We start from the raw sequence: 26,651 nt of genomic DNA, 5'->3' as shown, positions 1-26,651 counted from the left end.
CTGTGCTAACTTCTCAACAGATTGAGTGGACATTCCACTGTTGCAGTGCAGTCATAAAATTCAGGAACTTATAAAATCCTACCTTTCCTTTCCTACCATCGGTGGTTCCCCCCCCCCCCACCGTTTTTTCTTTTTTCTTTTGCTACAGTATATTTCCCCCCACTATTTTCCCCACTGGCTTCAATAGCTCAGAACAGAGTCACAGCTCCTCCCTGTGGTCCCAAGATTGGATTACTTCATAGCCACACCAGAGAGTTCCTTGCAAGGCTATCACAATCCTTGTTCGGCTTGCTCAACAGCACAGCTACTTGACCACAGTCTGTTCCCGGTGTTCCAGGCATGATTTCAGATGTTTAAAAGATGTGGCTAAAGGGGAACACACTATGTTTAGACCAGAGATTTTCTATGTGCTGAGTTTTACACATAACACATTTGTTTTGTATGCTGTGTCTATAATTTTGTCTCAGTAAGTCACATGAACAGAGTGTGAGTTCATTTGCTGATATATGGACCTTGTCATTTTAACAGACTTACTGTTCATTTAAAGTAAATTAGAATTATAGCCCACTTCTCAAAAGGCTTAGCATATGACAGGGGACTGTGCAGTAACACTAAAACACATACTGTATTCATCTTTGATCTATTACATCTCATCATCTAACAAAGGCTGGAGGAGTTAGATATGTAATAGACAGGCTGTGTTTGATCACAGGAAAAAATGCCCCATTCTGGACTATGGATTATATCATTGATTTTTGTTCTTTGTTTTAAAAGAGGGACTTTCACCACGGCATCTGATTCTTTTAATGAGATCATTACAACTATTGTAATGTTTATTCCAACTATAACCTCTTGTGAATCGCCTGGATTTTTATTTTATGTTTTAAGAAAAACACTAAAGCTGAACTCTTTTTGACTGGTGGTATCCTAAAACTATTCAGTGAAACAGATAAAAATGGAAATAGCTTGCTGTCTTCCCAACTTCAGATGCCCAGGCAGAGTATCTTCAAAAGGGTAATCATTCTTCATGTTGAGGACAGGGAGGAAATGGCCTTACTGACGAAGGTACAGAATTCTGTGTATGTGAGCGTGTGTGTGCGTGTATGAATGCTCCATGTAAACATACAAATTGAAAATGCCAGATAGACAAGTATTTTATCTCTGAAAGAAAAATTCAATCCCACAAGTAACAGCTTTTTTGTTGTTGTTGTACACATGGATTTGAGTGAGCAAAGGCACGCTATTCAGAACACCCCTCGTGTGGGGAGTGAAGTGATCCTCACTTTTGTGTACTTTTTCTATTGGACTTGTTTCTATGATGTTCCTCCTTTACACACACACACACACACACACACACACACACACACACACACACACGGCCTTTCTATCACTTGGGCTTGATAAACCAGACTCACCTCCCTCCTATGTACCACTAGCCTATGCCAGCTAAAACAAAAGGTTTCCTGAATAGCTTTTTAATGTTTTTTTTTTAAGAAATTGAATGCAAGCAATATAAATAAAACTATACATCCTGCCCCTAAGTATACATGAAAAATAAATGGGCAGCTTATTTAGGAAAGGATTTTGCCCACTCCCACCCCTGCCAAACATATGTGAAATACAAGCTAGTATGTGCAGAACTGTTAAGCTCTACACAAACATTTCAATGGACATAACGATTAGTACAGCTGACATTTGCAAATGCAGATGTTTATGATGTGAATAATGAATGGAGAACATAGTTTATTTGTTTTTAATGAAGTAACATATAACTTTATCCAGAAATCTTGAGCAGCCCTGGGCCACTTTGCATGATTTTGATTTTAAAAAAAAATGTATTTAGCAAATAAAATATAAGTCTTCTGGCCCTACTTATTAAAGAACAGAACTTACTAAAATATGTTCAGTAATAATTATGGACTGCTCCAGCATTGCTGTAAAATGTGATAGCAGTGAGTGGGTGAAATTATAGAGAGCTAGTGATCAATTTTCAAGCAAACTGGTTGTCTAAGTTTTTTTTTTAATGCCTGTATTTCAGTCGTGGTCATTTAAGAGTTTATACAAGAACAGTAAATGTGAATATGTTATTGCTTTGCAAAAACAAAACAAAAATGTGCAGAAAAGTAATATTCAGCCAGATCCTATGGATGTTTAATAACATGCAGATTCTACTAATTCTAGTGGGTCTTACTTCCAGGTAAATGTTTAGGATCTCAAGTCGCTGAATAGCAACTTGGCATACTCAGTCCAGTGATTTGATACCATGTAAAATGCATCTGACACAGCTCTTCATTAGCCTACTGCTATTGAGCCTTCCTCACATTCATTAGTGATTAATTCAGACAGATATTTAACTTAATAAGGTAAACAAATAAACAAACAAAAAACCCTTTATATGCCTTAAGGTTTTTAGACCCCTTAATTGGGTTTTTGTGCACTAATTATCAAGATTAACACCTTACACTAGTCTCACGCCTTACATATAGAGTTCCCAACTGGAAAACACACACATAAACACACACACTCACACACACACAACTGGAAAACAGAGGAGGAGGAGGATGGCTTTATATTTTGTCTGTTTAAAAGTGGCAGGCTCATCACACAATAAAAAACCCAACCAAAAACAAAAACATCAGTTCCAGGTAAATGTAAGGAATGTTTCCTTCAAGAAACTTGGTAAAATATAAAAGTAAAGGGGTGTATTTCTGAACAATTGGGAAAGATGAAGTTGGTATGCAGTTTTCTTATTTGCTTCATAAGATGTTCTGAGTATGTTGCACAATTTGTCTGTAGGTTCCTAGAGGCAGAGACCATGTTGCATTATAGGAATTATAAATGGCTGGACATCAGCTCCTAAATGTGGGGTTTTAATCTAACACACCACTTCCTACAGCCTTTATAGAGGAATTCAACATTTATCCTTTGATGTTGAAAAGAATCTGTTAACTCTAGTTTCCAGGGAATTAGCAACATCTAATATTAGTAACAAATCACTAAGAATGCCTTTAGTGTGTGTGTGTGTGTGTGTGTGTGTGTGTGTGTGTGTGTGTGTATTTAGAGTTTTGCCCTTCAGGATGCTATTCTGTGTCAATCCATCTACCCCCTATATAGCTATTTTAAGCAAAACACAGCTATGTGATGGTGACAATCAATTTAAAGAGGCATCTGATTCTAACTGTATGTTATGGTGTGTCTTGTTCTCTTAAAATGTCCTCAAATACTACGGGCTTCATGAAACTGCGTGGACTGAAATATTGTAATTTTGAAGCCTGTCCTATAATAACCATGCTGCAGTTCAAAGTGCTTTGTATGCCTTTCTCGATTTGACATGCAAATGTCAAAGTTTGTCACTATTATATCTTTATATCCCCAATGAAATGACTGTTTGGAAGTGCTGATTCAGTTTCTTTCCGAGTAAAATATATCCTTGCAAGCCAACTGGCTTTTAATATGTGCCAAAGTAATATACACCTCACATTTGCTTTTACAAATAAAGAGTATATGAAGTGTATATAAGCTCTCTTGCTTATGTGGGGGGGGGGGATCACTGTTTTATAAAAGAGTTGCCTAATTTTGGTTTAAAGGCTATGTCAACTCTCATTTTACCCAGTTCTTCCCTATAAGTCGAGTATAATGAGAGCTTTTAGACTACTGAATTTAATACTTGGGCTGAAGGATCCTGGAACAAATAATTGGTACTGTTCTTTCTGTGACAAGAGACTGTACTGTGGTTTTGAACCTGGAACTGCCTTTTCAGTAGTTTTGTAGTAGTGGTGGGTTTTTAAAATCCCCTTTTCCTTTAATTCTTTTCTTTCTTTAATGGGTGACTGGATAAATTCAGTGGTGGATTTTTGTGACACTAAAGCAGCAGATAAGTCTATGATGCACTCTAGCTATGTGGTTTAAAAATCCCTTACCATATGTTTTCTCACTGGAATGCCTCATCTTGCAAAATTACAGGAACCGAAGCTTAAAAACACAATTAGGTAGTTTTAAAATGAAGTATTAAAGAAATATCACATATTTTCAGATTCGCCTGCAATGTCCCCCCCCCCCCCCCATCAGTTTTGCTGTTGTTGTTTCCCCCCTTTGTGCTGCTTTCTTTGAGTTTTTCTTGGAGCTTTTCTGTATTTGATTGTTGTACTAATCATGCTCCACAATTCTTCTTCTTTTTTCTGATTGGGTTACATAGGGCTGTGGTTAAATTATAAATGAAAGAATGAGCTGCCGGAGTACTTGTCATAACAGCATCTTTTGTGTTGTTATAGCAAAATGGGGAAGGGGTGGGGGCTTCAAAAGGTGCTAAGCAAGGACTTCTCACTTATTTTTCTTCTTTTTGTGACTTATCTGTAAAGGCAAGTAGCACCATTCATTACAATGAGGTACCCCCCTCCCCGGTAAAATATTCTGAAACTCCAGTAGAATGTGTCCACTAAGAAAAAATGCATAGAAAGAGAATGTATCATGCATAAGCGTATGCATGGGAAAGTATACTGTCTTTGATTTAAACTTCATGATTTTATGTTTCTGAAGTGTTATAAACTATTTCAGTATTTTTCTCTCTCACACTGCCAGTCATAAAAAGAATAAATAGCCAAATGTAAGATACTCTTGTATATTAGTTTCAGAAGTTCTGTAATTGCGCTAGATTGGTGTTTTCCATAAGATGTATTTTAAATTTGCTTATGTTACCACACAGTAATTCTATATCAGAGTTTTTACAGTAAATGCTCTCCTGTGAGGAACATGGGTGTTCAGAAACATGTATTATTCTCCCTAAATTGAGTCAATATTTTCAAGTTAGACATCATGAAATTTTAAACTTATTGTAATTGTGTTATTTAAATGAACTGTTAGTTGTAGCAATGCTTGCAGGGGAGGGAGGGATGATTGGGTTAAACTTTGGGATGTGCTTCTATGCTGATTTGTTCATTTATTCAGAATACTTTAGCTAAATAATCCTGGCATGGGAAAATGTTTTCTAGTGGGTGGGTGTAGTAGGAAGGAAGATATACAGTATCACAGCACAAAGCTATTTTCCCAAAACAAGAGAAGATTTTTCTTAATTGCTTTTACTCACCTGCTCATATTCTGAAAATAAAACATACCACCACTGCATAGCTTTAAATATGCCATATATAGCTCAGTGGCTCCCTGTAAGAGGAATGTGATGTGAGATTTGAAGCCTTAATTGACATATTCTGCAGTGATTTGACAATCCACATGCTGAATGGGTTCTAATATTCACAAACAAGGAATGTTTTCTTTGTAATTCATGCCTGTAAGCTGTGAGATTTTTCTTTCTTTTTCCTCTCTCTCTTTTTTGCACCCTGTAACCTGCCTTAAGGATTCCCCCCACCACTTATTTATTTATTTATTTATTTATTTATTAAAACTTTGCTGGATGAACTATCAATGTTTCTCAGGATAACAAATCTCCTTTTACAGCACTTGGTGGAGTTTGGTTAGGGGCTACCTCTGAGCAACATGAACCTGGCCTTGCTGTGTGTCTTACACTAATACCTTCACTATGGTAAAGAATCAGGGTACTTCAGAAACAGCCTGAAGCCATACAGCTGATTATTTCACCAAATTTGCATCTTTTCAACAGTAATGGGGATGTCTTTCACATATCCTCCCAGGCTCTAAATAGATGCTAAGTGGTTGTTTCTAGTTCCTTCTCTCTCCGGGCCTCTTGAGAGTCACTTCCCATCCCACCCACTCTGCTGGCCCTGTACTCAGCCCTCTGGCAGCTGTGAACTGCTCCTGGCGTCTGGCAGAACCCTACAGAAGGGCTTACATTTAGTAAGTTGGCCAAGTAATGCAGTCCTCACTTGGGACCTCCTATAATGCCTGCCTGCCTGCACAAGAGAGCAGTTATTCTCTCTTCCCGGGGAGAAAAATAAGTGGCCTCCAGGAAAAGGGAATGATCTCAGGTGTCCTTTGGCTTCTTCGTTTTATATCGTCTGTGTTGTAAGGATGAGATGTGCATTTCCTACTGAGATAGTTAACATAGTTGGATTCTTCAGCACAAGGAAATCTGTGGAGTATGCATGAAAGACAAGAGAGTGAAGTAGGGCTTGAAAAGAGATGGGGTGGATAGAGAGCAATTGACGAGCGACATATTCTCCGGTGTGTGATAGAATGTCAGTGATGAGAAGAGTTGGGGAGAGGGAAGGAGCACGAATGCATTTCTGAGAGCTTCCGTTGGCCTTTTGGAGGGATAAATTAGGGCAGAAGAAATTCCCCCCATATTTTGCTCTGCTGAGCAAGGCCAATAAAACACCCACACACACACATGCACACTCACCCACACACACACAACCACGCAAACACACCCACACCCCATTTATTTTAAAAACAAAACACTAAATACATGGGGACAAAAATGGAACAAGAAATTAAAGTATGGAATTGCTTTTCTTCAGAGGACAATGTCAATCCTTCTTGAGCATTTTCTGGGTCATGGGCTTTTGTTGAGTTTGTTCTGACTTTACACTGTTGGTTTTGCCCTACCCTGTGCCTGTTTACACTTCCCCGTGCCTGTTTGCATTCTCCTTCCCTCTTTATTGTTTACTACAACTTATTAGATTGTAAGCCTATGCGGCAGGGTCTTGCTATTTACTGTGTTATCTGTACAGCACCATGTACATTGATGGTGCTATATAAATAAATAATAATAATAATAATAATGAACTGAGTTCCTATGGTTGTACCTCATTGCACATTGCATGTGGCTCCAAGGCTGGCAAGTAACCTTTTGCCAGTTTTGTGTACAAGATAGCTGGTAGTTGAACACTCTTGTCAAATGGCTTGTAAGACTTTATTCCGTCTTCTTAGGCAGAAGTTCAGGATAGAGGTGACACAAATGTTTTGAGGTTCTTAAACAAATGGACCATCTGTTGTATCTGACATGAATTTTCAAGCCACATTAATCAAATAATAACTCAAGGTATCACCTGATTGCTTGAACATGGGAAATGTCTAACAGTCACTGGATGCCAACTACTAACCAGGCAGTGAAGCTAGCTGAAAAATGTTGGGTCCTGTTTCATGAAGTCTATGCAAATGCTTTCTCATTCAGTTCAGTATCTGGCACAGTTCTGTACATGCCATTGGCATGAATGGAGAAATCTTGCTCAATATATTCACTGGCACACCAATAGATCTATGAATTGGTTTATAAAATACCACTCTCCAAACCCTGATACTATCTGAAGTCCTGGCCACTCAACAACAACAATGGACTTACAGACTCAGAACAGAGGAACTAAGGGCATTCTCAATTGATAGTAGGGATTCTGATAGGATATAGCAGAGAATGTGGTCCCTTACATGTGCTTTTTTTTTTTTTTTTTGCTAAGGATGCAATTTAGAAATCTTAAGAAGTGGCTGCATGGTGCAAAAAAGAACTTGAAGAATCAGGATCAGAGATAAAATCTCTATAATGTTGCCTTCAGTGGTTGTAACGAGTCAAAAGTATGAAAAGAATAATTTAAGAGCAAAGTAAATCACAAACGTTGAATGAAAAGTATCAACTCACTTTACCAGTTCCTTCCGAAGCTAGCACACTTGTCTGACATGTTTTGTATCATTTTTAAAAAGCCATCCATATGAAACATTGCTTTGGAATGATCAGAGACATTTTATTCATGAACTTGGACTTTGAATGCATGACATTTTAGATAACAGAAGGCATTCAGCAAGTAGTCATGTAGTACCTTACGCCATTTTGCAAAGATAAGTTTTCAGTTTTCCAAGGCCTCAGCTAGACCTATGGGTCTAGCGTGACAGAGGGGGTGAGGATCTCATGATATTTTTATTGCGAGATCCCCCATCTGTTTACATGCAGCGCACGATGGCCTTGGACAAACAGGACGTCATGCTCCTTCTGTTTTTTAAAGAAACAGAAGGAGCGCACAAGTGCTCATGCACTTAAAGGTAAGTTGTTGTTGTTTTAAAATTCCCCACTCTCCCCCCCCCGATGGGTGCAGAGCTCCTGAGGAGCTCTGCGCCCCTTGCGTGGTTCCCAGCTCCTCGTGAGTAACCACAAGGAGCCAGGACAAACCATGACGCCCGCCCACACGGTCTCGGGATCATCATGAGACCACAGAAAAAGTGGGCTGAAAGGGTAGGGCCATAACCCGGGGAAAGGGAGGGATCATCCCTCCCTGCTCCCAGGACCCCTGTGCATCATGCGGATCGCCCCTGGATATCGCCCCGTCTCGCTATAGCCCAAGTTAGAAGTACCTGTCCTGGAAGCAAGCCATTACTTTACCAATCACTGGCTATCAGCTAAAAGAGGCACTGATTTCAGTGATGCAGATCATAATATGTTACCACTAATCTGAAGCTTTCTTTATTTTATTTTTAAATAAGTAGCTGTCTGGCACCAAACTCCCTGACCATGGACACTCTGCAAATGGCTTTCTCTTGCTCAGCTAGCCTCTAGAGCAACTGGTACATTGAGATCCACAGACACACTCCTAACACCCTGAATCAAATTCTGCCCACTGCAGCTCTTCCAGCACTTGGGTCAGGAGGGCACCACAGGAGCAGAGGGACCCACCGGCTCCTCGCCACCTGCCTTTTGGTGGCAAAGCTCTGAAAGCTTATGAAGATTTCCATCTCCTGTCCAAGCCAGCTTTCCCCACCAATTAAAGCCACAGCAATGAGTTGGGCTTCTCAGCTCTGAAACAAACAGTGAGAAGGATCCCAACCCCCTCTCTGCCTGAAAAAATAGGGGGATCTGAGACTTTGATGGCTCTACAAGCACCAAGGGGTTTTACGGTCATGCTTGGTAACACCGGGTGTGTCTGTAATGCAGGCTGCAATCCTACACCCACTAACCTGGAAGTCAATGGGACTCACCTCTAAATAGACATGTGATGTTAGTCACACAGCACACACTACAAATGGCATAAATAGACACACAGGCCTATGCTAGACCAGGCTATATCCCGGGGTCATACCTGGGATCGTCCCTGTGCATCCAGATAATGCACAGGGGATCCCAGGCTCAGGCAGGGATCAACCCTCCCTGGCCCCAGGATATAGCCCTACCCTTTGGCCCCGCTTTTTCCACGGTTCCACGCTGAGCCTGGGACTGTGGAAGGTGTGGCCCATTTCGTGACTTGACTCTGGCTCTGTGTGATTACTCACGTGGAGCCGGGAGCGCTGCGCCCATCGGAGGCAGGGTGGGGGGAGTGGGGAAATCAGTTTTTAATTATTATTATTTTACTTTGCATCACTCGTGTGCAGCCAGCCATTTAAAAGTTAAAAAAATGGCAGGCGCGACGGCTCTCTTGTTGAGGTCACCTCGCCTGACATGTAAATGAGGGTGGGATCACGTGTTATTCACAATGCGAGATCACCCCTCCTCCATCCTGCATTATCCTGAAGGTCTAGCTAAGACCATAGTCTTGCTTATCAACCAGCATCCAAGTGAATGGGTGTTTCCGATACTTCAGGTCTACATCCAGCTCTCTCATCAGGCTTGCAGTTTACACGTTGTGTGGCTTTGGTGCAAATTGAGCAGGAAGCAGATTTATTTTTTAATAAAGTCTCAAATACTTTTTTAAATTTCATAACTAATCCCGGTATATGTTTGTCTGAAAATGGGCAGGCTTCATCCACCTACAAATGTGAGCCAAGTCTACCCCCCCCCCCAAATAATAATAAAAGACTTATAGGCATGTCTTTATTTTCGCATTACAATCAGTAGGGCATATACAGGAGACTTTGGAAAATGATGCCAACCAAGGCTCTATCTTAGATCCGAACAGAAGTGCAAAGTCACTGTGAGGCTACAAGCCAAGGTAGCCCACTTCTGAGCCAATGAGGTGGGTTCCAAGGCAAATATTTTTTCCCCTGTGCACAGCCCAGTGCTCAGCCGCTGGGTGTGGAAGAGAGTTCTTCACAATGCTGCGTAACTAAGCAGTCATACTGTGACCAGATCTACACCTTGTGTCAAATCATTATAAACATGGAATAAAAAGCAGGAAATAACACAATGAAAGTGGTATATGGAATGTGGATTGTGCCCCAACAGTTATCAGTGCACTTCAGTACCGCTATAAAGCAGTAGTGTAGATCTGGGCTGTGATACCAGGATTGCCAACTTTCTCCCCTAACTCCAGCTCCTGTGCCTTTAACAGCAGTATGTTCTGTAAAGAATAACAATGGCTAAGGTGTTGGACTGGGAGTTGGGAGATCTTGGTTCTAATCCCCACTCGGCCATGGAAACCCACTGGGTGACTTTGGGCCAGTCACATACTCTCAGCCCAACCTACTTCATAGGGTTGTTGTTGTGAGGATAACATGGAGAGGAGGAGGATTATGTATGCCACTTTGGGTTCCTTGGAGGAAAAAAGGCAGGATATAAATGTAATAAATAAATAAATAAACAAATAATATCCACGGTGTCTATATCCACTGGTTTCTACAGGTCAAACTGCTGTTAAAGGCATAAGAACAGGCCAGCCCATTTGCTTTGTTTGATGGTTTTGGTGAGTTGGCAGCTATATCTGATACCCATGCACTGTGCTATCATGAACAGTGCAAAATGCCAACATTACCTTTTCTAGGAATAAGGATAGACAGATGTGTGGAGAACTGAGATCAGTTCATGATCTCCTTCCCGGGTGGAAATACTTCCCACTGTTGTGGTTTGTTTTGGTTGCCCTCTTATTCCTCCCAGTTTGTCTTTGGAGACGGCTGTGTGGATGCAAGATCCAACACAACAAATAGATCTCTTCAAAATGGGTGAGAACCATTGTACTACACGGAGCGTGATGGTATTCAGGCTTCCTTGGACATAAAGGGGGTGGCAAGAGTTCTAAGATGTTTTATTATTCTGGGATTTATCATGGGAATTGCATCGCCACATGTGCCATAACGTGACTGCCAGAGTCCCTGCTTTGAGACTGCTAATGTTATGCAAAAAGATGTTGAAAGCCCCATCCGGATTCCATTAGGCATGCTGAAAGCAGTGGTGGTCAAGGGAAGGCTCAGGCTGGCACCAGTAAGCAGGCCGTCTCTCCTGCTGTGAAAATCAAACGGGCAAGTCCGTGGTGGGGCATCTGCCAGGACTTACTCCCCCATACTAGATCTATGGCGTATCTCTGCCTGGCTCTGTGCCCGCCTGTCCTCCTCCTCTGTGACCGCCTCGCAGGGATGGTTTGCAATGCATGACTTACTGCTGGCTTTGAATAGGGTGACCATATGAAAAGGAGGACAGGGCTCCTGTATCTTTAACAGTTGCATAGAAAAGGGAATTTCAGCAGGTGTCATTTGTATATACGGGGAACCTAGGGAAATTTCCTCTTCATCACAGCAGTTAAAGCTGCAGGTGCCCTGCCCTCTTTTAAAATGGTCACTCTAGTATAGCTCCTGCAGGATAGCTTATCCAGGGATCACACGCACGCCAAGACTCAAGGCAGTCCCATCATCCCCTGATTTTTGGGGAATTTATGAAAATCGGGCACCCCATTCACACCCCTTTCCATAGCTCCGTCAATTTGCACATTAGAAATCTCAAACTCGCCACCATGATAGCTTATCCAGGGATACACACGCACGCCAAGACTCAAGGCAGTCCCATCATCCCCTGATTTTTGGGGAATTTATGAAAATCCAACACCACATTCACACCCCTTTCCATACCTCCGTCAATTTGCACGTTAAAAATCTCAAATTTGCCACCATGACAGCTTATCCAGGGATACACATGCACGCCCAGACTCAAGGCAGTCCCATCATCCCCTGATTTTTGGGGAATTTATGAAAATCCAACACCCCATTCACACCCCTTTCCATAGCTCCGTCAATTTGCAGGTTAGAAACCTCAAACTCGCCACCATGACAGCTTATCCAGGGATACACATGCACGCCCAGACTCAAGGCAGTCCCATCATCCCCTGATTTTTGGGGAATTTATGAAAATCCAACACCCCATTCACACCCCTTTCCATAGCTCCGTCAATTTGCAGGTTAGAAACCTCAAACTCGGCACCATGACAGCTTATCCAGGGATACACACGCACGCCCAGACTCAAGGCAGTCCCATCATCCCCTGTTTTTTGGCGGGGCTTAAACCTGCAGACCTCTCAATGGGGCCATTTCAAAGGAAATCCCAACATGCCATGAATTGGGGAGTAGAGATCATCAACCTAATATGAATCTTCTTCCACACTTGAAAAATGGATTTGGAACTTCCAAAACTCCAAGTGAGCGCAGGAAGGACTTCTCCCCTGAGTCAAAGCCAGACACACACAACATCCCTGCAAGGCGGGCAGGGGAGGAGAGAGGGAAGGCAGGCAGGCAGGCAGCAGACATTTCTGGGGGCATAAGGAAGTGAGCCAAGGATAAGCCAGTAATGCATATAAAATGGAATAAATAAATAAATAAACGAAGGAGGGGTGGAATTAAAAGCAGCAGTGTTTCTGAATAAACAACAAGAAGAACTTTTTAAAAAAGGCTATATCTGTCTTTTACCAGCAATAGGGGGACGTGCCCAGGGGAGGGGGAAGCAGCAGCTGCCAATTTGACTGGTGGTCAACCAGTCTTTTAAGAAGCAAGGCTGTCACTTCAACTCATGATAGGCATTGCTCCACCACTAAGAGAAGTAGACCGCTCACTTCAACTCATGATAGGCATTACTCCACCGGGTTACTCTCTTTGGAAGGCTCTGATGGCCTTCCAAGTACAGGAGAGAGTGAGGGCACGTCCACATGGGATGCCCTAGGGGAGCTCATCCCCTTGCACCACATCTTTTCAGTTGTTCCCCAAAGTTAGGGTGGGTAGCAGTGCTGTGTTTCTATCTCTTATTATTGGCTTAGTATATGATTTCACAGGTTGTGTTTGTGCATTTGGTGGGGCTACTGTTTTAAAAAACACTGGGAAAAGTCCGTTCAGACTAAGAAAGAGAAGTTCCCGGAATCCCAAGTTACCCGTTTTGCCTATCCCCTCCTCCAACTTTGAGATCATGTGATCATGACCGGGAGTTGACTCTGCCCCTCAGCCCTTTGGAAAAGGTATTTTTCCCGCCGGTTTTTAAAAAAATTCTAGCGCGCGACCCGCACCACACAGAGAGCTGAGAGTAGTCTCAAAATGACCCCCATCCACGACTCTCCAAGCACAAGAATTTTTAGAAAGATAGCTTCAAAAACAACACAGTTATCTGTGATTCTTTTCCGCAATGCAATCCTATGGGCGAAATGTTTCAAGATGGCGATAGAAGCGGAACACGGAAACCGGAGCGCTCCGAAAATGGGCACTTCTCTTCGCCTTGCTTCTAGGGGTCCACGGTCCGCTTCTACTCCGCCTCTGGGCAAGGCGGAGCAGGCCAATTCGCTCCTGCTTCTGCGCTTCTAATCGGAGCAGAGCACACGCCTATGAATTTGTCTCTAAATAGAATTAACTTGGAACCTTCAAAGTAGGGATGGGTGAATCTGTCAGTTTTGCTTTCTCCCACATTCAAAACTTTTAGATCTCAAGTTTTTTCCATCCCTTTTATGAAGAAATTTGAAATTTCCTTATGAAAAATAAACCAAGTGCAATTCTCACCCATCTGAACCAGCCAAATTCAATATGTATACAATTTCCAGCATGGAGAAGACCATATTGTATCTGACTGCTACATAACTGATAAAGACGAGGAGCCTGTCGGGGTGGGGGTGGGGGGAAGTGGCAACCCTAATTCAGCACCACAAACATGGCTCAGCATCACAAACATCAACTGGGTTTGATGAAAGGTTGAGACTTGTCATAGGTTATTTAACCCATGACAAGTTGTGGACGTAAGGTTAAATGCAATCCCATTTGGGGTTGTCATGTCATGTGAAACCAGCCTGCATTAAACAACCCTCACATAACGCATAACGTCCAACCCTCGCATAATCCACACTTGCTGGGTTCGCATGACATAAAAAAAACCAAGGAGGGGTTGCATATTCAAAATGGCAGCCACGCTCCCCACAGCCCAGCCTTGCCATAAATTAAATAGCCCACGATGGGCTGTCATGTCATGTGAATGCCCCCAATTACAAAGATTCAAACCGAGACTTTTAAAAGTTATGTGGCTAAAGCCTTCTGCCTGAATGGATGAATCTGGGTTGTTGTTGTTGTTTTTGCAAATATGGAACAGAATTCTCACCTATACTTCAACACACTTAGTAGCAAGCATCATTGTTGTCAGCATCTGCTTTTCTTTTTCTACACTTATATACCATCCATGATGACAGGATGCTTGTTTGTGCTTTAACAAGTGTCTTTTATAGTTAAAGGCTAAATTACAGCTCATTATATTTTGTGTGTGTGTGTGATGTTGCTCCAGTTAAGGGCAGTGTCTTGCACTACAGACCAAAAAAGAATGTGACTTTGAGACAAAATCAACTACAATATCCCTTTGCTTGCAGCACTGCATGTGTAGCCGGGACAGCTTAATGTGCCTTGATTCCCTGTGCCAGCGCCCAAGCTATTATACAGCTCTTAGTAACTAAATTATCTGAAGCTTGCCTCACGTGCCACCAAAATGCTGCATCGTATCACAAATGGAATGTACGGCACCCTCGGTTAAAGGCATTCAAGGATCCCAGTGCTGACTACAGCAAGGGGAAAGGTAAAATAAAAATGGCTGCTGCCGAGTTTGTGCGATTGCAACGCGTAAATCCCCCATCAGCTTTAAAAATTATGGGGAATGCTGAGGATATCTGGAAAAGGTTCAAACAGCAATTTGAACTGTGAATCAAAGCCGCAGGGGCTAGTAAAATGGAAGATGAGCAAGCAAATGACAGTGTTTTTGTCGGTTGGGCCAGTACACTGGAGATAAACCACACATTTCAGGCTGATGATTAGGATGGAGAAGAAAAAAAAATGTAAAGGAAACATTGGAAGGGCATTGCTCCTTGGAAAAAGAAACACTGGTGCTTTGAATTTGGACTATTCATAGACATTAGCTTTGGAGTTCAATAGTCAAATGGCAGTCTTTGGCATCTGGGAATAGACTGTCGGCTTTTATGAGGGAGTGCTTGAAAATGTTCCTCTGCCATGCCTTACAGCTCTGAATGGGTACTCTGTCAGCAAAGCGAAATTCATGATGGACAGTGAGCTAACAAGGCTTAACTCTCTCTATGAACATAATTTAAAAACAAGTTGGGTTGTGGACAAATCCAGTGTAGATGGGGCTTGGGGTGAAGAGAACAGGTTCGAAGTGGCTTTGTCAGGGGGCTTAGGTGGATATGCCCGGCATTGCTCAGGTCCGTGAATAACGTTTATAACATTTATTTGATATATAATAAATTTCTATGCAACCTATTCATCTTTAAGTTGGTTGGTTTTTTTTAGTTTGGTAAATTGGTTTGTTAGAATGCATGGAAAATTGTGTTAATAAGAACTGTATTTTAAAATAGAGCTTCATGATAAACCACACTTTTTCTTTTACTTGAAATAACACTCAGGACACACAACACCCTTTCTACCAACTAAAAAAGATGCAAACCTAAAAATATGTTTTCAAAATATACCCGGCATTGCCCAGATATCTGAATAACATATAGTAGGGAAGTGGATCCACCATCTTAAAGTAGCAGGCCGGTGCTAGGCCTGTGAGTTAACCTTTAAACAAATTAAATTCATTTTCCTCCCTCTCTTACCCTCATGACAACACTGCAAGGTAGGCCTATCCTAGGCCTGTGTGGTAACCTTAAAACAAATTAAATTAGTTTCTTCTCTCTCTCTCTCTCTTTCTCTCTCTCTCTCTCCTCAACACCTGGCCAGGGCCATCTTGAAGCTGTCATCATGATTTTCCTTGTCCCCACAGAAAGCAAAAACTACAACTCCCAGCATGCCTTTTCCCCAGAGCTGCGGCCTCCTTCCCTTCTGCTCTATTTATTTATTTATTTATTTATTGCACTTATATATCACTCCATAGCCGAAGATCTCTGATGGGGCTTAGTAACTGAGGCAGCCAACCCAGGCACTCTCTCTTCAGGCCCAGGATGGCAAGCCACTTCCAGATGATGGCTGCCACAGCCTGATAAATCTTCCCTCTCACTGAAGGCTATTGAAACAGAAGAGTGAATGGAGGAATGACTGACAGCTAAGGCTAGAATGGAATGGTGGGTGGAGTTAGCGGCAGCTGGGAAAAGTTAAGACTGAGAGATAGTGATGCCAGTACTACACCTCCCAGTCCTCACTTCTCACCCATGAAGTGCTCCATCAGGAGCCTGTACTGAAGGGCCAGGACTGGGCCGGGCACTTTCCCACCTTCATCAAGCCTGTTTTTGGGCATGCACAGAGTGCTTCCCTTTCCTCCTTCCCTCCCTCTTAAGGGTGAAAGCTGTGTGTGTGCTTCCCTCAATTTCTGAGAAAACTGATCTTAGAACGGGGTGCCTTTGAGCATGTCCAGAGTTTGGCCTCTCAAAGACATGCTGTTGTATCTAGTTATGATTTTAGAACCACACATGGCAGGTGGCAGGAGGCACTGCAAACGGATGCAGCCCATTTATGTGGGTCATTTCCTTTTATGTGGAATTGGGTTGACTGCTTGAGACTGAGCTTAGGAATCACAACGGCTGCCAAAGGCTAGTCAGTCTGGCCTTCCACCCAAGGCATGCTGGTAGTTCCACCCAAGGCATGCTGGGAATTGTAGTTTTTTTTTATTAAATTCTTTAAAAATACTTCAACTCCCAAAATTCATGTTTTTAGATTTTTTCTGAAACGTGTACACAAAGACCTGTGTGAGTGAACAGCATTAAGGCAGTACCATATGTGGAAGTGGGTAAACATTTTGGGACACATGTGACACACACATACTTTCCAATCACACAGGGGCTACAGTTTACATGTAGTTTCAGTATTTTGCAATAGAAATTGCAGGTGTGGAGCCCCCACTCTGAATTGGGTCCATAGCTGGGAAGGTGGAGTGTTAAAGCTTCCTACTAGGGCCTCAGTCTAGATCATCCCCCCTGCACCTACTCTAGAGTCAAAATTAAAGAAACAGGTACTTGATGTAATATCCACAATATATGTTTTGGCCTTCCCTTGCTTCAATTTTCCTTCACTTATGGCAAGCCAGCCTCTTCTGCACTATACTACGTAAATGTGCTGTCTTTTAAAATGTGTTTCAAATATAGTTTTTCAATGCAAGTGGATGCAGGCTAGGTGGATGGAAGGCTGGTAGTGATAGGTTAAAAATGTGGAAAGCTGGTGCTTGTAAGTGCAACTCTGGGTAAAAGAAATAAATAGCAGCTCAATCAGGGTTTCTTTGTTTCCTTGGAGGGCTTTCAAAATTCTTCTTCACCTCACACTGGTTGCTGTGGCGATCAGGCCTAGCTGGGAAGAAGTATCTGAATTTTTAATCCTGAATAGCTTAGTTTAGGTAAATTAAATATCTGCAAATTATTAGGAGCATGACAATATTTCCCTGTGCTTGTTGAGTGGCCACATTCTGTCAAGAGTTGTTGTTTCAGAATTTCATCTTCTCTTCCCACATCCTGTGTCCCAGCTTCTCTTCCCACATCCTGTGACCCATCTGTGTCTCTATAACTCCATTGTAGGGCGTCTTTAGATGGACATTTTTTCATGCGATCATCATGGTTTGGTCACTGGTTTTCCCGCGTGCTTTACATTACACCATGGCCATGCAGTTGTTGTCTCATGTCCTCCTCCCCCTTTCACGTGTTATTTCGTTATGGGGAAAATGCAGTATTTTTTGCACTCATGCAATGAAATCACCATCGTATTCCTGTGAAATCCTCCCATTGCGCTATGTCCTGCTTTGTCTGGCCGGGTGTTGGGTGGTGCAGTGTTGATGTCAGTACTGACAAGGCTCAGTTGAGAGTGTCTCCTCCCACGCCTCTGCCCCTCCACCCCCTGCCCCTCCTCGGCTCCGTATTTCAGGAATGCCTAAGCAGATGGCCACTTGGGAGTGGGGTGGTGGTTGTAATGGACATAAGCACAGGCAAGCCATTTCCATTTAACTCCTCTCCCAGCGTATACTCAAACAAACGAGAAAAGTGTTACTGTTGCTCTTATAGGGACAATACTGAGTTGCATGTGGACTTGGGGGAGGCGGACCTCTGAAGATGCAGACTTCTGAACTTGTGAAGAATCAGCACTTAACGATGGGATGGGGCTGCTTTGCACATGTTTCCCGGAAATCTTTTAGCTCTTTCTATTCAATCCCCATGTGCACACATGGAGGAGAGAAGTGTAACCCCCTTTCCACTTAATCCCCTTTCCCAGTATATACACAAACGAGAAAAGTGTTACTGTTGCTTTTATAGGCACAATACTGACTTGCATGGGGGAGGGGCTACACCAGAGGGATGGGCAACCAATACCATCCTGCCAGGCTCCTCCCATCCTTGCAAATAGCATATAGCGTTATGCATAAAAATAAAAACTGGCTGCACAAAGACCCCGTTTAAATCCCGAAAAGAATCCAGAACTGGAAGAAGTGGTAAATCATGGGAGAAAACGCCCATCTGAAGACACCCATAGACATAAGGTCCTTTTGACAGTGGTTGTAAGGAAATTTACCTCATGGTCCTGGTATTAAAAGAGAGGAATTAACTATCGAGCCTTTGGAGATTTTCAAGTAAAATAATATTGTGCATTTCTATTATGTACTTTTACAAGAGGCCCTGACATAAAAATGTTTTGTTTATTGATAATATAAATATGTATGTTTGTTTTACTTGCCTTTGAGAGTGCTTCTGTACAGGTTCTTCTAACTTAAATCCCGGGGAAGAATTAGAGAAGATTATGCAAGCAGATGTAACAACACCAGTCTGATAAACAATGGTTTATCAACCTGGGAATGAATTGTGTGTCCACGTGCAGGCTTCATACCCTGGTTGAGGAGAGCTCTTAAATCACATTTTCCCAATTCAGGTGTAGTTTAAGACACTAAGGACACAATCCTATGCATGTTTAGACAGAAAAAAAAGCCCTACAACTTCCAGCATTCCTCAACCAGCCATATGGCTGGAGCATGCTGGGAACTGTAGGACTTTTTTCTGTCTAAACATGCATAGGATTGTGTCCTGAAAGTGCAAATCTAAGTTGGGTCAGGGAGGAGTGGTGGCTTTTCCCCACACTTTCTACTCCAGGGTGGAAGGGATGTGTGTATGTGTGTGTGTGTGTGTGTGTGTGTGTGTTGGGGGAGGGCTGCCAGGATTTTCAGCCAGATGGATCTTTTTAAAATTATTTTAAATATCCATTTATTAGAAGCAATTGGGGTAGGGGTAGTAATTATCTCAACACTACTGATTTATAACACTTTATAGCAGTTTTGACAACAGTTCAGGCCCAGGACACATTACATATACCATTTTCAAAGGAGTATATCCTGCTTGGTGTAGATGAGGGCTTCTATCTGGTCCCCTCTCAGGGAAATGGAACAGTCTTGGATCCAGTGGATTTAAGGTCAGCTACTCCCCATCTACAGAGCCAAACTACTCATTACACTAATTGCATAGTGCATAGCTGAGACGTCTTCTTTTTTAAAATTCTAGTGTAAGCACCCATGTAGTTTGGTCTGGACAGATCACCAGTCTAGCTCGTTGGTAGAGTATCTGCTTTGCATGGAGAAGTTCTCAGGTTTGATCCCTGGTATCTCCAGGTAGGGCAGGAAAAACTCCTGCCTTAAATCCTAGAGAGCTGCTGCCAGACAGTGTTGACAACACTGGGCTTGATAGACCAATGGCCCAACTCAGTATAAGGAAGCTTCTTATGTTCCTAGCATCTTAGGAACTGAAATGACTGCAACAGGGAAAGATCTGTAGATGAAACAGAGATTTTGTCCTGTTGTTGTGATGTGTTAGGGATATCAGTTACAGTCTTCATATATGAAGAGATGCCACCTGAGCACTGCTGAGATGTATGGTGGGTTTCCAGTCATATGAGGCAAATCATGGGTTTTTGGTTTAAAAGAGTAACCTATGGGATTGTATGCAAGGAGAAATTGCAGAATTGCAAACATTGGGTTGGACTGAGTGCTTCATGAAAATATTTTGTGAAAACTGACCCTACGGATGACACAAAAATGTATTCAGACACCTCAGGGAAATAGTCAATAAGTAGTTGCACATTTATGTAGAAACAAGACATCTGTCAAATAAGACAAAAAACAGAATTATTCATAGGTGGGGAAACACACTTTGTGGCATCACATGTAGGCTTCATTCACAAGAGATCCTTGTGAAGGCTATCAATGGCTACTAGCCCTCATGGCTATATGCTACCTCCAGTATCAGATGCAGTATGCCTACGTACACCAGTTGCTGGGGCACATGGGTGAGAGAGTGTGGTTGCACTCATGTCCTGCTTGTAGGTTTTCCGTTGGCAACTGGTTGGCCACACTGTATGAACAGAATGCTGGACTAGATGGACCCTTGGTCTGATCCAGCATGACTCTAATGTTCTTATGTATTGTTTTTGTATTTTCCACGTCTGAGCAATACTGACCCACCTTATGCATTAACCAATGTTGATATCTTTTGACTCTTACAAATATTACATCCACTGTTTCCCAGTGCACCAAGGCCATATTCCCAGGAGTAGAGCCCAGATGCTATGTTTCTGTATGGTAAAAATAGCAATCAGTAACAACAGACATTAAAACTGCAGAATAGTAAATCACACATCCACCATAATATTGAATTAGATAGCCAAAAAGGATGTTCTCCACATTGCATTTAGCATTAACCACAAAGCTTTCCTCCCTACCACCACCACTAAAAATAATGTTTGAGGCAGAAAGGGACCTTCAGTGTCTCATCGAACAGTGAATATCGTGGTTCTGAGAAAGAACATTGAAAAGCATTGCTTTTCAACAAGTACTAGACTATTTGCTGAGACTGCCAATGCCAAATTCTTTGGCAAATTTGATGCATTGCTTGGGGTTTGGCAGATTGTTTTGTACATGTAGAGCTCCAAGATGTTCTACTGCCAGTATACTATTTGGCAGGTGTTCTTTTTTGAGATTGCCTTTTGGAATGTCCTGAATCTCCTTTTCCCTTGAAATGTGCCAAAGACGTGATCAAGTCCCTGAGATTAATATACATATTAATAAGTCATTAACCTAACCAGAAGAGATGCAAAACCTAAGCTATTTGAGTCTTGAAATGCTGTAAACTATCTACTTCTTTGGGATCATTCTGAACTGCGTTTTGGTATTTCTTCACCTTCAGTGTCCTCGTGCAACCAATATGATACCTCATAATAATTGATTGCTTCATCAAAATCGTATAAGTAATGACACTGGATGTTATTATAGCTTTAACTGGGGTTAGGTTCAATCAATTCCTATTTACACACTGGGGTGTTAAGGGCTGTAATAATAAACACAATGAAATCTATTTTAGTGTGCAGTTGTGATCCTAAGAGCATGTAATAGGTGAGAAATCTTATTGAGTTGACCTAATCTTTCAAACAAGCACACCCATGGAACTTGACTGTTCTGTTTGAATTGCCTGCACTTAGAATGGTTTTTGGGTTTTTTTGCATTGTAGCCACAATGCAGATGAGCCATTTGCATGCATGTAAGATCTCATGCACTCAAGGCTCTCCATTGCTTTTGATATTAGAACATGGGGACCCCCAATGAAATTGGCTGGCATTACTCAAGAATTGACAAAAGAAAGTGCTTCTTCACACTATGCATAATTAATGGATGGTGTTCACCACCAAAGGTGTAATGATGGTCAGTGGCTCAGATGGCTTTAGAAGTGGATTAGACAAATTCATGGAGGATAGGTTCATCATGACAACTTTGATCCATTGTTTCAAGGCACTGTGACCTTGGATACCACAGTAACAGTGCTAAAGAGCAACCAATGGGAGAGAGCTCTTGCCCTCATGTCCTTTTTGTGGGCTTTCCAGAGGCATCTGATTGGGCACTGTGAGAAACAGAATGTTGAATGTGATTGACCTTTGTTTTGATCTAGTAGGGCTCTTCTTAAGTGCTTATACTGTATGTTCTTTAAGGATTTCTTACAATTTCTACGGAAGCATGAACTGTTACACCACCAAATCACTTCTTACTTACAAATCACTAATCACTTATCACTGACATGATAATTTTAAAAGCATTTTTAAAAGTTGTTTCCTACATTTATATTGTACCCTTTTGTCAAGGAGAATGCACAGCCCACATAGTGCTACTTCACTTCACCCTCTCAATAAACCTACGAGGGAGATTAGGCCAAGAGGAAGTTAGTTTAGTTAGCTTGTAACATTTATGTACCACTTCACACAGCCCAAAGGAATCCCAAAGCAATTTACAAAGAAATAATAATTGGGGGGAAACACACACAAATACAATATGCAATAATATATTCATTAAAACCACACAAATGCACAAAATCACCTAAAGGACAAAAAACATCCTGTCTTCCAGCACAGCAGTGAACAACAAAATAGCTACCAAAGCCATGTCATTAAATCACCCCAATGCCTGGGAAAAGAGAAATGTCTTCTCTTGGCGCCTAAAAAATGGCAAAGTTGATGCCAGGCTTGTCTAAGGCTCTCCAGTGCGCTCAGGGCTGAGCAAGGAGTTGAACCCAGTTCTCCCACGTTCAAATCTAGTTTTTGGAGTTTCTGTAGTGAAAATTGCTACTGGCAGATGAGGTGTAGAGACTGGCAACTGAGGAACAAGTCTTTTTACTGGTAGTACCCCAATTATTAAAGGGTTGCCTCTGGTGCCTACATTGTTGTCATTTTTGGCACATTGTGAAAGCCTTCTTATTTTTCCAGGCCTTTTAATCTCCATTTGTTTTAGTTGTGCTGAAAGTTTTTAATGTCATTTGACAATTCTGCTACTGCTAGATTTGAATTTTTTTTTAAAAAAAAGATTTGCTGCATTTTGGGCACATATTTTTGGTCTTGCAAGCTACTCTGGGACCTTATTTGAAGGGCAGGGTAAAAGTCACTATAATAAATAAATTAAAATGACAAGGGAAAAATAGGTTTATGAGGAGCTGAGAGTCACAGCCATCATGTTTAGAAAAGGGATACAAGAAGGCTAACTTCAAACAGATGCCAGTGAGACGATTAGAAAAATGTAGAGTCTGACACATGAACAATTTTCTAGGGGAAATGGATGCTCTAAACATCCTATAGCAAAGGTAAAACTTGGGTGTGGATACTAGCTGTTTCAAAGTGGGAAATATTTGGGAGAGTTTTGTGTATGACAGTTGTAAACAAGGCTATTGGCTAGAGTGAGGCCATTTTGAAAGGACAGCAAAACAGGTTGCAGACTCGGGAAAGAAATTTGACAAGTTAAAGCAGGTGAAAAATTGTAAGAGCTAAATCAAGGGGAGTGCAGCCTTTTTGCAATATAGTCATTGGTTGTGATAAGAAACAGTGATGTCAGAAATGTCACCTCATTCATATTCAGAGATCACACTGAGTGGAAACATTTTACCAAGGAATTGTAAACATCTGTTAACAGGCCTAGAGAATGCGAAAAAGAAAATGAGCAGTTCGTTAAGTGACAGATTATATACCTGGAAAGGGGGGGAGGGTGAATAAGGAGGGGAAAATAGAATTTCATGGACCGGTCCTGTTTGGGCTTTTTATGTAATACAGTGACAAGAGTGTTAAATACACAGAAAGGCCAGAAGACTCCTTTGTCCTGATCCTCAGGTTGAAAACAGATATTACTTTAAACATGTACCTAGCAGTTATGTCTCCCCCACCCCACCAATCTTATTCTGCAGTAGGGGCTGAGGCCTGATCCAGAAGCTCCCTGACTGTACATGCTAGGGTCCAAATCTGGATTGGGGACCCCTAAAATAGGAGAGGGAAGATGTGGCATGCAGATATAGATTTAAAGTAATGCCTGCTTTAGCACTAAATACATAGGTGTGGCAGGAAGGGACTATTCTCAGGAGTGTAGGTTCAGCCCGGGATAGTCATAGGAAGAAGTCAGTGTGTGCTACCATCTCCCTGTGTGAGCTCATGCAGAGCCGGTTTTTTACATGTCAGTGGCAGCTCTGATATCAGCCACGTGTACATGGCAGGCTCAGTGTGAGCTAACAGCAAGAGGAAGTCACTATGGGATGGATTTTCCCCGCGGCTGCCACAGACTGAGCTAATAATGAGAATGGCCACTAATGTGGACATGAGGGGCAGAAGATCCATGAGTAGGATATCTTGCCTTAAAACAAACACAGAAAACCATAAAAAAAGTTAATAGCAACCCTGAGAGGTATGATTCCAATTGGAATGACAATGGAATGACAATGCCAGGGTGTGTGTGTGTGTCTAACCCTCTCCCCTTTCCTTATTAAAAATCACCAGCCCCAGAAGCTATGTGGCAAAACACAAAAGTACCTCATATAAGTTGTTTATTATATATATAATTTAGAGCTGAGCAAAGATGCTCTCCCTCTTTCACAGCCCAATCCGCTGCAAAAGTAGGATGGCATTATTTGGCAATGTATTCAGTGGGGGAAGATGAACATTTAAACATTTTCAGAAGTGTTTTTTTTTTTTTATCAATTAAAGCAAGGTTGGCAGCCTCTGTGTTTTTTCTAAAACAGCAACAACAAACAAACAAACAGAAAATACCAATCATGTTTCTTTTATAGATAATGTCCACACTGCTCGAAGTGGCATGGAGCAGCTCCAGACCACCATGTTTCCCACAATACCACATTTGGAAAGATACCACATCATGGTGGATCACCATTCAAAATGTATTCAATGATGTAGATTATGAGAGGGGGAGCAGAGATGGCAGCTGCAAGTGGGGCCCACAATGCAGAAAAGCAATGCAAAGTTAAAGGCCTTGAGTATGGAAGCATGGAATAACGTCAAAAAAATGGCTGTTTTGTAGGGTTATATCAATCCATGTTTGTAGGTGTGTGGGGTGGGGAGGGATAGTGAAAGAAGTAAACTAAGTGGCAAATTGCTCATGCACATAACACTTTTACAAAGTTCAGAAATAAATAATAAAAAATAGAGGGTTTCTAATGGATTGGCTCTGCTTCAGTAGGAAGTCCAGAAACTTTGCAAGTCCAAAATCTGTGGAGAAATTGGAATGATATTTTTTTAATAAAATACTAGCATTTTACTGCATTGTTTTATTTGCTATGAGAAACCGGGATATATTATATAACATGCATCTTGACTTTGTCACAAACGTGCCAGTGATCAGGGCTTTATCACCGGGACCAGGTTTACACCTTCTGTCATCCTGATATGATCTCATCATGGTGACTCTATATCCCTCTTGCGTATTCATACCTTGTAGGACACACAGGCCTGGTTCAGACAACATGCTAAACCATTCATTCCCTTAACCATTTTGTGGTTAAGCAGCATGGTTTAGCATGTTGTCTGAACCAGGCCACAGTGTCATCTGTTTCCGTATTTGGGAAAATAAGAAATAAAAAGTAGGAAATGACTCTAGAAATGTGTTATACGGATTGCCTACTGTGTCCCAACAGTTATCAGTGCACTTCAATACTCATAAAAAAGCACTAGTGTAAATTTAGCCCAGGCAGCCCAGAGCAACTGAAGTTGCCACCTAAGGTGAGCCACCCCCACCCACTTTTTCTCCCCGTGCCTCCCCACTCCCTGCTCTAGCTCCTGGCTCCCCTCTCGCATCTCGTCCCATGGCAAGGACTCACAGCTCCCCTTTCCCTGCTCTTGCAGGGCGGTGGCTCTTCCTCCCTTCATCACTGAGCTGGGAGACTTTGCCAAACTAACATGAGAGGTCTCACAATATTTTGGCTGTGTCCCCCAGGCAGGAGTCCCATGGCTGGGGCAGAAGGTGGGAGCCACCACCCAGGGGAGGGAGGAGGAGCTGCCACCACCACTGGGTATGTGGAAGGGAGAGAGGCATCAGTGGGAGGGAGACAGTGGCTGCCCAAGTAGCAGTGGGCCCTTTGGGTGGAGAGGGTGGAATAATTCACTGCTCTTCCCAGCCCATGTTCTTGCTGCTTAATGCTAGGGTCAGTCCTGAGCCCAGGAGTATTCATGAGAGTACTGGTAACTAAAGCGATCCCACTTTACTGATGACAATCCTCTGTTTGAAGGGATGCCCAGCCCAAGTCCAGTTCAAAGATTTAAATTATAGGTTTAAATTATATTTCTATTTAAATTATAGCAATTATTTCTAAATTTGCACCTCTCCATATAAATTAGAATATGCACATTTTATGCAAATCTGTGTCTCTCTGTTTTTGGATATAGATAGATAGATGTGTACATGTAACAGCTGTGTGTCCATATCCACAGCTAAGATCCACACTGCACAGCAAGTTTAAAAATGAAGTCACTGCTGGTTTGAATTAGTGGAGAAATTTTAATTCTTCCAGCTGTTCCTGCTCAGCAACAGTTCCGGCATTCAACATTGACAACACATCGTCATCAAGAGAAATCAGAGAGCAAAGGCACTGAGTGCTGAAAGGAACACTTAAAACTGTTCTCATTTGTATAGCTTGACATCAGCAAAATGCTAAATGTAAACAAGACCAGAATGGTTAAACTAAAACTAAACAGTCAAGCCAGTCTCGAAAAATCTATTTTATTTTAGTCACAATTTTGAATGAAAATCCCCAAAGGAACTATCATTTAACGTACAAGAATAACTCTCAGAATAGGTTGCTTAAAAGAACTTCCCATTTTACAAT

This window comes from Elgaria multicarinata, chromosome 8, assembly GCF_023053635.1.
Source record: "Elgaria multicarinata webbii isolate HBS135686 ecotype San Diego chromosome 8, rElgMul1.1.pri, whole genome shotgun sequence".
NCBI lineage: Eukaryota > Metazoa > Chordata > Lepidosauria > Squamata > Anguidae > Elgaria > Elgaria multicarinata.
This window is presented reverse-complemented; position numbering follows the sequence as displayed.